The sequence below is a fragment of the Talpa europaea genome, assembly GCF_964194135.1.
Source record: "Talpa europaea genome assembly, chromosome: 5".
NCBI lineage: Eukaryota > Metazoa > Chordata > Mammalia > Eulipotyphla > Talpidae > Talpa > Talpa europaea.
Genome location: NC_140071.1, coordinates 64,891,358 through 64,909,817, shown reverse-complemented (window position 1 = coordinate 64,909,817; position 18,460 = coordinate 64,891,358).

The window sequence follows — 18,460 nt, the reverse complement described above, 5'->3', positions numbered from 1 at the left end:
TAAAGAGTATTTTTTTTTCAAATTCAAATAATGGTATAGAGTACATATATTTTTCTTTCAGGGACATTTGAAATTGATATCATAATCTATCTACCAAATTATAACCATTAATTTAGTTGGTCTGTTTTGTTTTGTTTTCTGAAAAATAATATTAGTAACCAAATACTGTATATCTAGAACTAGTATGATGATTGAAATAACAGATTTTCTCTATCAACCCTTCAAAATCTAAATGTCCACTTACATATGTTCTTTCATATCCATAACTAGGTCTATGAAATATATTCTTAATTCTTTTTTTAAAAGATTTATTCATTTATGTATACAAGAACTGAGGTGTAGGCCAGAGATACAGCGGGAGGGGCATTGAGAGGATTTACCAGAGACAGAGTGGGGAGCAGAACAGGTGGATTGACTGAAACACACTGCTGAGGGGAACAGCTGATGAGACAGAAGAGGTCTGTTGCACCATGTGAGTCAGCTCCCTTGCTAGGGATCAAACTTGTGCTCACAATGGCTGCTGATAGCTCTATAGTGCTGTGACTTAGTCCCTTGCACCACCAGGGAGGCCCCCTGAAATATATTCTTTTTTTTTTAAGATCTATCTATCTATCTATCTATCTATCTATCTATCTATCTATCTATCTATCTATCTATGTACTGGGTATAGTCAGAAGGGCGGGGAGAGTGAGAAGAATTCACCAGAGCCAGAGCGGGGAGCAGAACAGGCAGAAGGACCGAGGTACACTGCTGAGGGAAGCAGCGGGCGGCAGGAGAGGTCTGTGAGCCATGTGGGACACTCCTTAGGTGACCAGGAGCAGCCGGGGATCGAACCGGAACCCAGCGCTCAACTGCTGCGCCACCGGGGAGGCCCCTGAAATATATTCTTGATTAACTATTAGAATGTTCTAAATTTTGAAATGCAGCATTCAAAATAAAATATACTATATGGAAATCCAGTTCAAAATGATATGAAGCATTGAAGTAAATCTAGTAGTGTTTTCAAGTTTTACACACAATGCAAATTTAATCTGGCTCAGAAAAAAGGCAAATTGCCTTTTTTGTAAATTGTAAATTGTAAATCTGTAAATTGCCGAGATTTACATATTTAATTTAATCGCTTTATATTGCAGTGATAAAAGCAGTTTGATAAAGCATGAGAAGGAAGCCCAAGGAAAATATTAAAATTAAATAGAAAATTAAACCATATATTTGCAACCACAATAGATTATAATCTCCAGAGGTTTAAACTCATGTTTTTGGAACTCTCAAAACTGAGGAAAGTACAATGATAGAGCAACCAAGGAGCTAGTCCTGTATAGTTCAATCGTAGTTACCTTTAAACTTTTTAAATACAAGAAATGGTGAACTCTTTTTTTTATTCTGATTGAACTGTACATTTTTGTCATATTTTTCAATATTTATTTTGGTGCAATCTCCAAAATATTCAAGGACATTGATGTTATATAATCTGATAATTCTTATTTGATATTCCCTATGGAAGATTTAGGTAAATGCAACCATGTATCAACTTAAAAATGTATATTCTTAATAGACAGAAATAATTGTATGATCAGTGTTTCTACCTTACAGCAATTTACTAATAAATCAAAATATAAAGTAAAATAATAAAAGTTATATAGTTGTATAACTAATTGGGAAATCATTAAATCTGGAAAAAAAACAAATCAATAAAAATACATAACAGATAAACTATGAACTGTTTTTACAGTAAAACATACAAGATAGTAAGAAGCATAGTTCAATTTTAAAGGATATTAACATTGCAGTGACTAAGTTTTCATAATATAGCAGATGTTTACTTGAAGCAAAATTTCAGGGGAATGACTTAGGCAGTCATCTTCTGTTCTTTAAAGTATGCAAATTTCTTTTGGCTTTTTCATTTTATGAATGAGGAATAAATTAATCAATGCTTTGGAATTCAATTTAAATTTGAAAATTTACTATAAGACATACCTCAGAATCCCTGATTGGTTTAATTACATAGTGTCTACATGTTAGTAGATGTTTAAATAAATCAATAGATTTGAGGAATGCTATTAAGGTAAAAAAAAAACTATTAAGGTAAAAAAGTATATTAGATCCTATGTATGAATTCAATTGTTTTAATCAAGATGACTGTGTATCATACAGGAAACAAATGGCAGTTACAACCTTATGTGTAAGTCTGAGCATTTATTTTTTAGCCAAACTGAGTAGTACATTTATGAAATGTTAAAATTGAGATTAACAGAAAGACAATATACTTTTCCTCTATACAACTGATGCCAAGAAATACAATGGATTGTTTACTGATCCTGTAAAATTGAAAGTTTAACTAGTAGTCTTTTCAAATATCCTTATAAATAATTAAAACAGTTTTTTCTGGAACTTATTCTGCATGTAAATTTACTGTTTTTCCCATTTGCCTTTCTTTCCAATCCCTCCTTTGATCCTTCCTCCCTTTCTAACTTACTCACTTTCTTCATTACTCCTTTCTTCCCTTTATTCAGACTTATTTCATTATTTTCTTCTTTCCTCCCATCTTTTTATTTTTATTGCATTAGAAGCTACATTTGAATTGTATTATGGCAAATAGTACCCTCACATCACTCATTTACATATGCATGAAGGAGAGAGAGGAAGGAGGCTAGAAACTCTAGAGCAATGTTGAATACACTGATAAGAGCAGACATTCTCCCTTTCTACATCTTATATTGTGTGTGTGTGTGTGTGTGTGCTTGTGATGAGATAGAGAGAGGGAGAGATCAGAGCAGAGACACAGAGAGAAAAAGACAGACGGCCTCCCAGGTGGCGCAGCAGGTTGAGCACAGCACTGTGAAGCTGTCTGTACCCTAGGCAGCGCGAGTTCAATTCCCCGCCAGCCAGGGAGCAACCCACATGGCGTGGCAGACCTCCCCTGTCTCGCCCACTGCTACCCTCAGCAGTGTATTTTAATCAATCTGCCTGTTCTGTTCCCTACTCTGTCTCTGGTGAATTCTCTCACCCTCCTGTGCCTCTGGTCTGTACTCCAGCTCTTGCATAAATAATGAATAAATCTTTAGTATATAAATTGGGCCTCCCTTGGTGGCACAGTGATTGCGCGCTGGGCTGCGAGGCTGCCCACATCCTCTGCAGTGCCGGTTCCTTCCCCGGCCGCCTGCGAGGGTCCCACAACAACAACAACAACAACAACAACAACAACAACAAAATCTTTAGTATATAAATTAAAAAAAAAAAAAAAAGAGATAGACAGAGGCACAGAAAGGAAATTAATGCCGGTCTACAACATCCTCTAGAACAATGATGCATACAGTAATACAATGATAAGATTAGACATCTTTATTCTATTTTATTATAAATACATGTATGTTGGCATGTGTATATATGTAATATACAATGTCAGATAGTCTCTGAAAAGGTTCCATCTATATTCAAACTTCAAAATATAAAATTAAAAACTTCTAAATAGTAACATATTGTTAAAACAAGTAGCAGGAGGAATTCTGGAGCCCAGAGTTCAGATGGGAGACTTTACACAGAATTATGTGTAAGTGGCTATTGTGCCTTTTATCTAGCGATTGGCAGACACTGAGATGTTCAAATTTTCCAATCTCATGGTAACTTTTATGAATTTGATACATAATCAATAACTGAATTTTAGGAACACTGATAAAGTGTAAATATCATGGAGCTTTGAGTGAAACAAAGCATGGTTCCTGGGTTTTGTCCCATAAGAGATATGTTGTGGACTGATTTGGTTATTTCATTTCACTGTATTTTATAATTTCTTCATATTGTAAAAAAAATGACAAAATATAAAATGGTGAGCCTCATGAGGGTATTAAAGAGATAATATAATTTAAGCATCTGAAACATATTAGCCATTAAAATCTTTTTAGCTCCCTTTTCAAAATTTCTCTCCCTATCTCATAAAGTACCTTACTCATGATGAAAAATTTTACTTAGTGACTTTATAGGTGTGTTTAACTTGCCTCTGATGACATTTATGTGTAGAATCTTAATGGCAAATCTCTTTCCCTATTTTTCTGTGTATGTATGTTGGTCTGTATAAGCAAATTCCCTCTGAGGAGACTACATTGTGAGGAAAAGGCATCATGGAAGATTCTGGTGGGAAGTGGATGAATGACTCACAAAACTGGAATGGAACAGAAATCTTCAGAATCTCTAGCAAGCATAGCCCTATATTATGACCCACAGAGTGAATTAGACAGAAGGAGACTTCTAAGGAAGACATCAGTGTGGGGCACTAAAGGAGTTTAATTTAAGGCTGTTAATCAAATATGGCAACTTCATTTGCTTTAGAAAAGTTATCTTTTTTCTAGGATACAGTCAATCACAATTTCTCTGATGCTATGTGAATTGACTTATGGATGGAAGCAGACCTCTGGTCTCCCATGATCCAATCCCCTCACCAATCACAGAGCTGCCCCAGGAGGTTCCTGAAAGTTCCCTAGGCCCACACCTTTCAGAAAATTAGAATTCCAGGGTCTCCCTGGTGGCCTAGAGGCTGAGTCTCAGCACTGTCACATCTATGGCCTGATTCCAATCCCTTGCCAGGAAGTTAACTCACATATGGCACAGCAGACATCACCTGTCTCTCTTGCTGCTCCCTTTAACAGTATATTTCAGTAAAGCTGTCTGTCCTGCTCCCCACTCTGTCTCTAGTGAATCCTCTCACCCCCCCACACCTCTGGCCTACATCCCAGTTCTTCTAAGCAAAAATTAAAAAAAAATTATATTTTATATAAAAAATTAAAATTAAGGGCCTCCCTGGTTGTGCAAGGAGTTAAGACTCAGCACTATGAAGCTATCTACAGCCACTGCAGCATGAGTTTTATCCCCAGCCAAGGAGGTGACTCACATGGCACAGCAAACCTCTCTTGATTTGTCCTCTACTCCCCTCAGCAGTGTATTTCAGGCGATCTGCCTGTTCTGTTCCCCATTCTGTCTCTGGTGAATACTCTCACCCCCCACACCTCTAGCCTGCACTACCGTTATAGTATGCATAAATAAATAAAAATATTTTTTAAAAATGAAAATTTAAAGTTCCATTTTCAGAGGTCATAAAGGCTTTAATAGTGATTATGGGAGCTGATTATTATGGATTGGAGACTTGAAATCTTTTTCATAATTTCCATAATCCCTGTACTTGAAAAACTTCTCAAATGTTGCATTAACACTCTGGAACGGCTGCTAAGATTCAAATTTAATGTTATATAAAAAAAGCAATGTGTTACAAAATTTCTTTCACTTCTGTGCTTCTAGAGCATAATTTATAAAGTTTCTAAGTAATTTTTACTTAGCTTAATTAACTCTGCAGGTAAGTAATTTTTTTTTTTTTTGGTATTCTAACATATATGTGTAAGTTTAAAAAAATTGCTATAAATTTATATTGAATTATATTTTTTCAGATTGTTGAACTCAATAATTATCTCAAGCATAAAAAAGATAAATTGCTTTAAGAAGAAGACTATACCGCATATAAATGAATTCATAGATTGAATACACATAGAGGGCATATTTAAAATCTTAAAAAAATCACAAGTGACTTCAAAATATTTTTGGTTTCAAAATCCAGTTTGTAGTTAATTCATAATGCTTTTGTTAAAATATTTAATCTTGTTAGAAGCAATTAACCATAAAAAGCAAGATCTATGTTAAAATATTTATGAGCATGTGAACAATTATTATTAAGTGAGCTGTAGTAATCAGCCTTTCCTGTGCGTAACAGCAGATTTTTCTTCAAGTACTCTTATTTTCAAAAAATTTTTTTAAAATTAATTAATTAATTAATTAATTAATTAATTAATGTGTAGAAGAACTGGGGTATACATCAGAGGTGCCGGGGTAAGAGGATTTCCAGAGACAGAGTAGAAAGCAGAACAGGCAGATGTACTGAAACACAATGCTGAGGGGAGAAGCAGGTGTAGAGTAAATGATTATCAGGCTTTTCTGCCCTATTGTCAATGGGATTGCCCTGCCTGATGGGTCACCTGCATTTTGTTACATTGTTATAAATTATGTTGTTTACTTCTGTGAGCGACAGCAGTATTGATATATTCTTCAAGAGAAGCAGAGGCAGGAGAGAGAACAAGAGAGAGAAGGGGAGAAGAACTCAGGAGAAGCCCAGATTAAAGACTTGCCTACTGGCCTCCTGGCCCCCCAGCATCTCTGCCTGCTGTGTACCTGGTTGCTGCACTATATGAAAAAGCTCAATAAAAGCCTGAGAAAGCCACTGAGGGCTCCAGTACTCTCCTTTACCAGGTTTGCTCAGATCATGAACAACCTGCTCTGTGGCCTTCCTGCCCCTATAGAAGGTAAAACAGGAGAGGTCTGCTGCACAATGTGGGTCACCTCCCTGGCTGGATTAAACTCAGGCTGTAGAGGTGATAGTACTGAGACTTAGCCCCTAGGACAGCAGGGAGGCCCTCAAGTAATCTAAAATAGGTAAGCAGAGTCCTAAAAAACAACACAAATAATTATAAAATTTTCAGATATTTGTATATAATTTTATGTTCCTAGTAAAGAAAAACTTCAAAAAATTCTTAATAAGACTGCATAATTAAAAAAATATTGCATAATTGTCCTCCTTAGCAAAATAAATTGCTACTAATTCTTTTAATATATAGCTTATTCAAAAGTGAAATGGTGTAAAATATATATATATATATAAAATTTAAAGATTTATTTATTTATGCATGCAAGAGCGGGGGCACAAGCCAGATGCATAGTGGGTGAGAGACAGAATGGGGAACAGAATAGACAGATTAACCAAAGTACATGGCTAAGGGGAGCAGCAGGTGAGAAAGGAGAGTTCTGCTGCACCATGTGGGTTGCTCCCTGGCTGGCCAGGGATAGAACTCATGCTGCAGAGGCTGCTGACAGCTTTACGGATTGTGTTTCAATGTCTTGTGCCACCAGGGAGGCCCTAAAATATATTTCTAATAAAGCAAACATATGTGATTAGGTTAGTAATTTTCCAATTATTTAATCCTGATCATTTTTGCTTAAAATGTCTACTTACAGTTATGGCTTCAGTGATAGGACACTGTTATCTACATCCTAATTCTTTCATTAGGACACGATAATATATGGTCACTATAGTCATAACATTGTAGCCAAAATTAATTCAAAATAATAGTTCACAATTTTATTAATACATTACTTGAAAATATCTATTTATGCACAGCTAATTAAGAACATTTAAACTTAGTCTTATTTACTTCTGAAGATTGATCTCAAACACAGTTTGAAATTTATTTCAAATTACCATAGCTTTTAAAAATTGCAAGGTTTTTATTACTTATTACTCTACCACTACCACCACTGAAATTCTTAGGGTTGATGGAGACTGCAACTGTTAGTGTTCCTCATGGCAAATACATAAGAGAGAATTTAGTGTGAATACAATGCAATGCGGAGATAAATAGCATAAATGAAGCAGAAGAAGAAATAGAATTGATGCCTTACATGCACACTGCCTTTCTTCTGCATAAGTGAAAGCAGGTTGGAAACAGTTAAAGGTTTAATAGTTATATGAATCAGATTTTCTTTTTGCCTAAAAATAATCCTTAATTCTGATATTTTAAAGTTATACTGGTATTATGAGATGTACTAAGATTCTTTTATTTTAATTTAAATTTATTTAAACAGTTTTCATTCTATTTATTTATTTGAAAATTTCTTACATGTGTATAGAAAAAAGGATAATATCTAAAGCATGCTAGTTAATATTTTGTAGAAGAGGTATTTCATGCTATTAATTCAAGATCTACAGTATAACTATATTTGTAATTTCTTCTTTGAGAGAGAGAAAAATGGAGAGAAAAATATATAGATGAATACTTAAAAGACTTTTGAAACTTTTTTTTTTAAAGGTCTATTAATTTAAGCATACAACAGCTTGGGTACAGGCCAGAGATGTGGGGGTGAGAGGATTCACCAGAGACAGAGTGGGGAACAGAACAGAACTGGCAGATCGACTGAAATACACTGCTGAGGGGAGCAGTGGGAGAGACAGAAGAGGTCTGCCTCTCCATGTGGGTTGCTCCTTTGCGGGCCGGGGATAGAACTCTTGCTGGAGAGGCTGAGGATTACTTATAGTGCAGTGCTTAACCCCTTGCGCCACCAGGGAGGCCAAGCTTTTGAAAAATTTTAATCTATTTTACCAAAAATAATTTTAACAAGTCTTCAAAATATATTAATTGAATAAGTTTCATATATTTTATGTGTTTTTTCCTTTGCTTTTCAAAAACATTTGGCACTAGCTTTTCTTACTCTTAAATGTAAAATTTATTGTTAAATCAATGTATTCTTCAAGAAAACAGTTAATTGAAAGTATCAAAATAATATGGAGCATTTGTAACCTTTGTATATGTTTTATTATTACCTTGAATAATAACAATTGAAACTAAATAGGTATATATGTACAGCAACTTTGTCATTGAGCTAAATAAAATGAGCATTTCCCTGTTTCAGTTACTATTGAAATTACAGCAGACCAAATATTTCACAGGAATGTTTTTCACGTAGGTCATTTTCTCAGGCATATTAAGCCTAATTAGTATTTTTTAGTCATAAGTTATTCTTAATAACCTGAGGACTATTGAATTAGTGTTACAATTTATAGGTTTATAAGAAAGGCAAGTTCGAGAAGGGACAATATCCTAATTTGCATGTGCTAATTAGAAAGATATTAATTCTAATTTTAAAATCAGTAATTTAATATTTTTGGTAAACTAGGACAAGATAGTAATTCTAATTAGTTATACCAAATTGTTACTAAATGAAACAGATTTAATAGTCCCTTTGAACCTGTTAGAGAAAGTTTGGTTGTAATAAATATCTTTGTGTATTGGTTTGACCTCTGCTTCAACCACACAATCGCAATTTGTTTTAAATATTTTCCCAGGTACAGGTCTCTATGATTAATATCTCTTGCTGTGTTATCTCTGCTGCTAATGAAAAACATTGGGTTTTCTTTCACTTCACAGAATGCAAACGCAGATGAAAAAAATTCACAGGTGAACTCCTTATGAACACTTCTAATTGCTTAGGAACAGTGTTTGAAAATCTCCAGTAATTTGCCATTATTATAATGAATTGCATAAACTGTAATTTTTCATAGTAATTAACTTGTGTCAGCACCATTATTTTTCATTAATTATAAATGAGAAAGAATGAAAGAACACCCGCAGGAACAGATGTGCAAAATTGTCTCTTAGTTTCTGTTTTAGGTTTTGTTTAGCTTTTTTCCTTTTTTCCCTAATCAATATGTTTTGGGTATTCTATTAGGCTTGGGGAAAATGCAGATGGCAATGCCTATTTGGGGCAGAAAGGGACAAAAGGACATTTAATTAGGTGGTTGATTATGAAGTTCAGTGCTATAATAAAAGGACTTGTAACTGGCATGACAGATGAAATCACTGGGGAAAAATACACTTTACTTTTAGTAAATGCAACTATGATAATTTGGGAAAATGTATTGTGACAATTTTTCCTTTTGTTAGAGAAATGCAAATCTCTAGATAGACTTGACAGTTTTTAAGTGTATGATAAGTTTCATTAAAGACAGAGAAGGAAGGGAGGGAGGGAGGAAGGGAGGGAGGGAGGGAGGAAGGAAGGAAGGAAGGAAGGGAGGAAATGTTATAAAGATACATATTTTTTTTTGTCATTTTAATGCTGTTTCCATGGGGAAGAATGCAGGCATGTCTTGGGTATTTGTATTAAATGCACTTCTTTTAACCTATTCTAAATTATTTAATTATGTAGTCCTCAATTTTTATAATTTGGACTGGTTAGAAGGATGGAATTCTTAAAATCATTGTACCCCTAATTTTCTGTGACTTAATAGTCCATTAAGGCGTTAATATAACTAGAAAAGATCTAGGGACATCACATTTATCCTTGGCTCTTTACAAATTTTGGCCAGGACTGTCCTCAGAATCATTCTAATTGCATGATGGGAAAAAAGACTGAACTTTCAGTTTTGTCTAAGGTGAGTTCCTTTGTTGTCTTAGGTGAGAAAAGGAGGCCAGGTTCAAACATATTCGGAAATTTTGCCAGCACTATAAAGTTAAAAATTTAGGATTTTTCAGACCTAATCATTTTGGGTATCCAGTGTGATCCTCCTGGGCACAACAGTCATTTCTCAGACAGCTTTTGGTATTGTAACCCCTCTTCACATTACTGACATACCTCATGATTCAGAGCAGAGAATAAATACCTAGGGCATGTGCTGGGGGAAGTGTTTCCGGAGAGGTGGAAGCATTATTTCTTTTCTGTTTTTACAGGACCCTATCTCAGTGGCATATCATGGGTACAGAAACTTGGATTATGAAGTTTGCTTAATCATAAGTTTTCTCAGCATTGAGGACCTTAGGAGTGTGGATTAGTTTAGAACCAGTGTAGGTTAAGCATACAAAATCTGGGTGTTCACAGAATTAGTTAAGTAAATCTAGAATTATTTAAGTTAGTGATTATGTATAATTTTCTGAAAGAATGAGAGTGTGCTTCTGCACCACATGCTTATGGTATTTTTATAGATTTTTTCCTTAAAGGAATCCAGAAAATGTTCTTTTTTAAAAAAGATTTATTAATTGATGCATACAAGAACTGAGGTGTAGGCCACAGGTGCAGGAGGTGAGAGGATTCTCCAGAGACAGAGTGGGGAGCAGAACAGGCAGATCTACTGAGGGGAGCAGCAGCCTGGGATCCGAATTCTGCTGCAGAGGCTGTCCATAGCTTGACGGTGCTTTCTTTCATCCCTGGGACAACAGGGAGGCCCCAGAAAATGTTCTTTCGAGGAATGTGGGATCCTGAATTAACTCAAGTACAGAAGAATGTCTGGGGAAGGCAATGTCTCACTGAGTGTCCTTATTCAGACATTTAATTATGCATATTGGTAGTTTGAAATTTCCATTGTTAATCTGTTGTTTTTATTGTTTTTTGATTATACAAGTGACTTGCAATGTCCATGAATTTCTTACTGATTTAATTCCTAGAAACCCTGTCTCCCAAAATCATTGCATTCAATCATGATAGAATGAGATTTTTGAATGTTTAATAATATGAAATGAACAAAAAATTTGAACCAAACTGACTCTAACAACAATGGAGAACTCTGTACATTCAAGAAGATGGATTGCATTCTAATAAATTTTGAGTTAGATAATGTGAAAGGTAACTGGGTAAATAATCCATGCCAATGATCATCAAACAGGAGAGGATTATGGGTGATTTGGTGGTATATGGGTTGAGGTAATGTAAATCTGAAGAGGTGTGAACCTATACTCCCAAATCATCTATGGTATTATAAGCCATTGTTACCTTAATAAAAAGTAATAAAACTTTTTAAAAGTCTGTTTTCATAAATATTATTCACATTTGTTGAAAGGCTATTAACCAACATTAGCAATTGTGAGATTGTCCCTGTTGCTCAAATTTTCTGCATTTTTCACCATCCATTTATATCAATAATGTCTGAGCTTAAATTCAGGCTCCTAAGAACAAAGAGCAAAGATTTAAGACACAGATGAGCTTCTATAAAAAAGGAATGCCCTCTAAAGAAGAGATGTGCAATGGGTAGTGTTTCAAGGAATTTTAGCTATTCTTGTAACCTGATTTCTTCAAACCTTTCTAATGTCATCATTCCAATTGATAAACTCCCCTAATTTTCCCAATACTGACAGGATGATGTGAATTGAATGAACAGGCTAATTGGCAGCTAGTTATATATACATATTTTTGAATGGTTGTATTTTCAATCCTATCACAACTGATAATGATTATTTCAGCATGGAAGAGTCTTGATGTAAGAATTTTAGGATTTGCATTTATCTTATGTTAACGTATCCATTATCCAAGTATAGCCAAACACCAAACCTAATGGGCAGTAGGAGTGGCATCAGCATAATTGACAGCATTTGTTTTAAATTTGTGGAAGGCTAATCCTGCAAGTTCCACTCTCAATCTTCCCTTATGATTTAATGACCTATTTTATATAATATGCCAGTGGATGAAGTTTTTCATTCCAAGTGTTTTATTAATCCTCTCCACACCTCTCCACACCTCATTTTTATTGAATCTATCTTGCCAAAATTGAGCCTGGTACCAACTTTGATGTTGTAATTCTTCGACTGCAATCAATAAACTCTGACACTTTCATGCAAATAATTTGAACATTTTTTTAAATTAATGCTATAGAAAGTGTACTGCAAAGCTACTGGACTTAATGTGAGGAAAAAAATAAAATTCTGACTCAGCTATAACTTAAAACAGCTATTCTATCTTAGCTTTTAGGATTTATTGGTAATATTTAATCTGACATCATTTAATTAAAGGTGCCTCAGATTATTGGCATACTGCATTTACAAAAAAAGATTTCAATCGCTCAAAAGATAGCAAGCTTACAATATTACTAAACATTAAATTCTATAATTCCAGTGATTTATTTATTTATTTGTTTGTTTATTTTTTTGGGGGGTTTAAAGTATGTATTTATTTATACAAGCACTGGGTACAGTACGAAGCACGGGAGGGTAAGAGAACTCACCAGAGCCAGAGCAGGGAACAGAACAGGCAGACTGACAAAATATACTGATGAGGGGAGCAGCGGGCGGCAGGAGAGGTCTGCACGCCATGTGGTACCCTCACTGGCGGCCAGGGATCGAACTGGTGCTGCAGAGGCTGCGGGCAGCTTTGCAGCCCAGAGCTCAACCTCTGCACCACTGGGGAGGCCCTTGAGGATATTGTTTTGATCCTCTTTTGGTCTATTTTGTTTCCATATTTATCTCTATAACCTTTTATCTCATTTACTGTACATTTTGCACACTAAATCTCTGTTATTTTCTTTAAAAATATTTATTTTTTATTTTTTGTTCATTAATTCTATTTCTCATTCAATTGCTTTTATGCAGTATGTTGTATCTGCTTGGTTGGCTCTGCTGAATTTTTTTGTATCACTTTGATTTGCTTTTCTCCATTTTATTCCATTTCTTTACTTATATGTGTTACAGCAGTTTTGAGTTCTAAGGAAATAAAATTTTCCATGTTTTTTAAGAGGAATCTGAAGAAATATTCTTTCCTTATGATGTTATATTCCCTTAAGTTCTCAAAATGTCATGTAAAATATTTTCTTTTGTCTGCCTATTTTCCTACTTTAGATTTCCCTATTTTAAGAATTAATAGCAAGGCTTTCCTGGTGGCACAGGGGTTAAAGACAGTGCTATCAAGCTATTGCCAGCCACTGCAGCATGAGTTCCATTCCTTGCATGCCAGGAAGCTACCCACATAGTACAGCAGATCTCTCCTGTTTTGCCCACAGCTCCCCTCAGCAGTGCATTTCAGTCAATCTGCCTGTTCTGTTCCCCACTCTGTTTCTAGTGAATCCTCTCACCCCCACACCCCTATAACTCTGGCCTGTACCCTAACTCTTGTATGCATAAATAAATAAATATTTTTGAAAAGTTCTCTTGTATAAATATAGGAGAAGGAAATCCACAATAATGAACAAGGAATTGGATAGAAACAAAATTAAGGACATGATGATAGTAGCAAATCCCCATATATCAGTAATCACCCTAAAATCAATTTACTAAACTCACCATTCAAAAGGTACAGAGTGGCGTGTTGTATCAGAAGTTAAAACTAAAATTTCTGGGGCCTCCCTGGTGGCACAGAGGTTAAAGTCTCAGTGTGATCAAGTATCACCAGCCACTGTGGCATGAGTTTGAATCCCTGGCCAGGGAACTAACCCACACATGGCACAGCAGACCTCTCCTTTCTCCCCTGTTGCTCCCCTCAGCAGTGTATTTCAGTAAATCTGCCTGTTCTGCTTCCCACTCTGTCTAGGGTGAATCCTCTCACCACCCTGCACCTTTGGCCTACACCCCAGTTCTTGTATGCATAAATAAAAAAATAAATATTTAAAAAATAAAAATAAATAAAAATAAAATTTCTGCTACCTCCAAATCTGAGCTGAAATGACTAATATAAGCTCAAAGTAATTGATTAGAAAACAGTACTAAAAGAAAATGGGACCAAAAAAAAAAGGAAGAAAGACACACTGATATTAGATAAATTAGACTTCCATTTTAAAAATAGTAATAAAGGACAGGAATGGATACTATGTGATAATTAAGCAATCAGTACATCATGAAGGTATATCACTTAATATATATGATCACTGCCAAAAGATTCATAAATATATATAAAAATATTAAAGACACACCTAACACATCTAAAAAAAGACAAAAAGACTTTGGCAGCAACACTATAGTAGTAAAGGACTTTAACACCCTACTCTCAATTGATGGACAGATCAAACAGATGAAAAAAAAATCAATAAATGAACATAAGCATTAAACAATGAATTACAGCACATGAACTTAGCAGATATTCATAGGTCACTGCTGTCCAAAATAACATTCAAAATGAAGACAGGACTTAAAAATCATATGGATCAGAGCAAAAGCAGTAATAAGGGAAATGAATATAACCATACAGGTCCATATCAGGAAACAAGGAAGATCTCAAGTACATACTCTAACTTAACTACTTGAAGAATTAGAAAAGGGATAACTAAAATTAAGAGCCAGTAGAAGGGGTGAATTAAAAAAAAAGTGTTAAACACGTATTTAAAAATTGAGGTGACTGTATATAATTTAGAGGTATAAGAGCACCCACATGTCATGAACGGTACCCCATAATTTTTAAATATTCACTTACAAAACAATAAATTAAAAATATAAAAATGTACTTGCAGTTCAGCTTGTTTCATTATTTCACAAGTGTATACATTTTTCATCCTTTTATTTTCCTTACATTTTAACTCTTCTTTAGTTATTCTAAGATTTTTTTTTAATGTTTCCATCTTTCCTCCTTACCTTTATGAAATTTGTCAGTCAAAGAATGACCTCCCTTAGGGGAAATAAACATAAAAGAAAGGTAATGATAAAAGTATATCAAGGTAAATTAAAGGCATGTATCTTAAATTAGTTTATTTTAAAAGAACATACAACATTAATTTGGTGCCCTGATATTGCTTAGAATTTCCCTTAGACTATCCACAAATTTCTATTTCTTTTCCTTTTTAAATGAAATTTATTTGTCATTAAGAACTAGAATTTATGATAATTTATATAAATCCTATTCAAATTTTCTCTTTATCTCTGCTATTATCATTTTGATTTACCTGAATTACAATGAAAACTCATAAGTTTAGAAGTAACATGGGCATTTATTTACTATATTCTTGAACATAATCAGTATTCAAAATAGTGTTTATATGTTACCTATTTGATAGTTTTGAAAAAGTTCCCTTTCTATTTTGGAATCTGTCATTGTTATGAAACTGAATACATTATCAAGAAACTGAGTTTTAAAACAATCTTCAAAATAGGTGAATTAAAATTACACCTGAAATTATATGAACTCAATATTTCCATTAGTTCATTTTTTTCCTAAGATGATCAGTTTGTTCATCAAAATTAACATTTTACCAGCAATGAACAAGTTCCCCTCATGATTAGAAGCATCTAAGTCTGATCAGCACTATTTGGCGCAACTTTAAATTATATGCCATTTATTTAGCAGTTACTGTGTAATTAGTGTGTCTTAATTTGAACATTAAAAATGTATTGAGTTCTGCATGCAGCATTTATAATTACAAGATCAATTTGTGGTTAACTGATTTTGCTGCTAAGATTTTTGTATCTGGAATATTTATATGTGCACTTCCATAATTGGCACACTAGATAATTTTGCGTTAGGGAGTACTTCAGTAAAAATAAGTCATTTATACTTTATGGTGAACTCATATTGAAACATGTGAAGTATTAAATCCATGAAAGAACCAATAATGAACAGAAAGAAACTATTACATAGCTCTGTATGTGTGTTTGTGTGTGTGTGTATTGTGTGCATACAGATGTGGTCATAACAGCTTATGCCCTGTTATAGAAGAATAATTCCTCTGTTGGGTTGATTTGTTTTATTCCAAAACCAGGCATTTCATTCTGGTGTGACTTGATAAATATATTGCTTTATGAGCTCCATAATCAATGTTCTGAAACATATTGAAATGCTTTGAAAATATCCCTATATTGTATTTCTGTGCTAGCAGAAAAATCTTAGCCTCATACTCTAAGCAAGGACCTATGCTATTTAAACTTGCAACTGACCTAAACTTGTCTTTCTCCCAGAAGCAAGCATATACATGATTACTTTAGTAGATCGTGTCATGATAACACTTGCTTACTCTTTGAGTAAAATTGATAAACTAATTTTCCAAGGGAAGAAAATGAAAGTTTTAGAATGCCATTGCTTGGAGTTGCCTAACATGAAAAAGCCATTTAAGAGCACATATCCAACGTGCAACATAGACTGCTGTAAGAAAGCATAATTAGATACTTAGTGTGGTGTGCAAAATTTTGCATGAATGACTCTGTAAATTTTTTCCTGCTAAATCAAAGCAAAAAAAAAAAAATACCCCAAAGTCTCATCAAAAATTGTAGCTACAGCAAGGATGGTTTACTGTGTTTGAAATTTTAAATGAAGCACTGAGTTACCAATTTGGGCATTAAAAAAGAAGTATGCCAGAACAAAAGTGAAAATGGAAAAATAGGATTATTTAGTTCTAGAGTTTGAGAACAAAATAAAAACATTTAATAAAATCAATCAAACATATCAATAAAATATGTAAAAAATAAAATATTTATATTTACCATCAGATACCAAATGTATCTGATATCAAAATGTATTCAAGGAAATTAATATATATGTTATGGAAATTAGTATTATTCATTTAATGCATCACTTTAGAAATTAAAATAATACAAAATAATTAGCATATTTACATTGATATATTAGCATAATTAATACACAAATTGATATGATTTAGAAAAAAAGTGAGATATTTGGGGAACAAATTAAAAATACATGAATTTACACAACAAAAGTTGTATACATTTAGGCCATGATCAGTTGTTCTGTCTGCGGAGTAGTACTTCATTCTGTTTCAGTCATTTTTTCTAAGAAATGCTGTTGACTGGCCAATGAAATGGCCATTTGAAATGAAATAATACTTTCCTTCTGAAGTTGTTGTAATGTGGACACCTATCACGATGGGCTAATCCTATTTTATTTCAAAGGATTTTGGAACATGGAGTGAAGAGAAAGAGAGAATAAAAGATATGATGTGAAGGACAGAGAAAGAAAAAAAGGGAGGAGGAAGAGGGTAGAGTGAGGAGATAATGGAAAGGGATGAAAGAGGGAGAGAGCGAGAGAGTGCAAGAGAGAGAGTGACTGAGAAAGAGCTATCTTGAGCGCCCACACAAGAGAGCTCACACAAAAAAAAAGAAAAAAAAAAAGGAAAAAAAAAAAGGAAAAAAAAAAAAAAGAAGTCTAACCTCAGTGCCTATAACACAGTGTAACGGGCATCATTGATAATTCTGCCAGCTGCACTAAGTAGAATAGACTTTCTGCACCAAGAATAAAGAATGAAACCAAATGCTTAGAGAAATAAAGTAGAAAAAATAAAATGCTGAATACATGGTTCGGATAGACTCTCAGTTGTATCCTTGTTTTAGGTTCTTTTTTTTTTTTGTTTTTTAAGATTTTATTTATTTATTTATACAAGCACTGGGTATAGTCAGAAGTGTAAGAGAGGGAGGGTAAAAGAATTCACCAGAGCCAGAGCGGGGAACAGAACAGGCAGACTGACGAAATACACTGCTGAGGGGAGCAGCGGACCGCAGGAGAGGTCTGCGCGCCATGTGGGACCCTCGCCAGTGGCCGGGGATCAAACCGGTGCTGCAGAGGCTGCGGGAAGCTTCACAGCCCAGTGCTCAACCGCTGCAACACCAGGAAGGCCTTGTTTTAGGTTCTTTGAGACATATTAAAATCTTTCCTACTTAGGCTACTTGAATGTTTTCTGCTTACTTGTAACCCCAAATAATTGTTTTTTGTTGTATGAAGTATGTTATTTTATGTAATCAGATTATAGGAAGTGATAATTATAGAAAAAACATAAAGCAATTTTGGAATAAACGTTATGACGAATAAAGCAACAGTCGACTAGATTGTATCTGGTTGTTATGGTTTATATATATGTATGTAAATATTTTACATTAAGATTTTACCTAGGGAGGAAAACCCAATATATAAATTCCTGGCTAAGACAATAAACTACAACCGACAATGAAGTATGACTATTACAAAATGTTTACAGTTTTACCTACCTACCACTTTATTATATACTACTCTTATAAGTAGAATAACAATTGCAAAGTTATGGCCTGTCAAGAACAGAATCAGTGAGATTCAGAATTTTTCAATTCATTTTATCATATCATTGACTTCCCATTTCAGTCAGTGTTATCTGTATTTGTTTCTATTCATGATTTTGTACACATTCATGTTGCAATAATACTTTTTT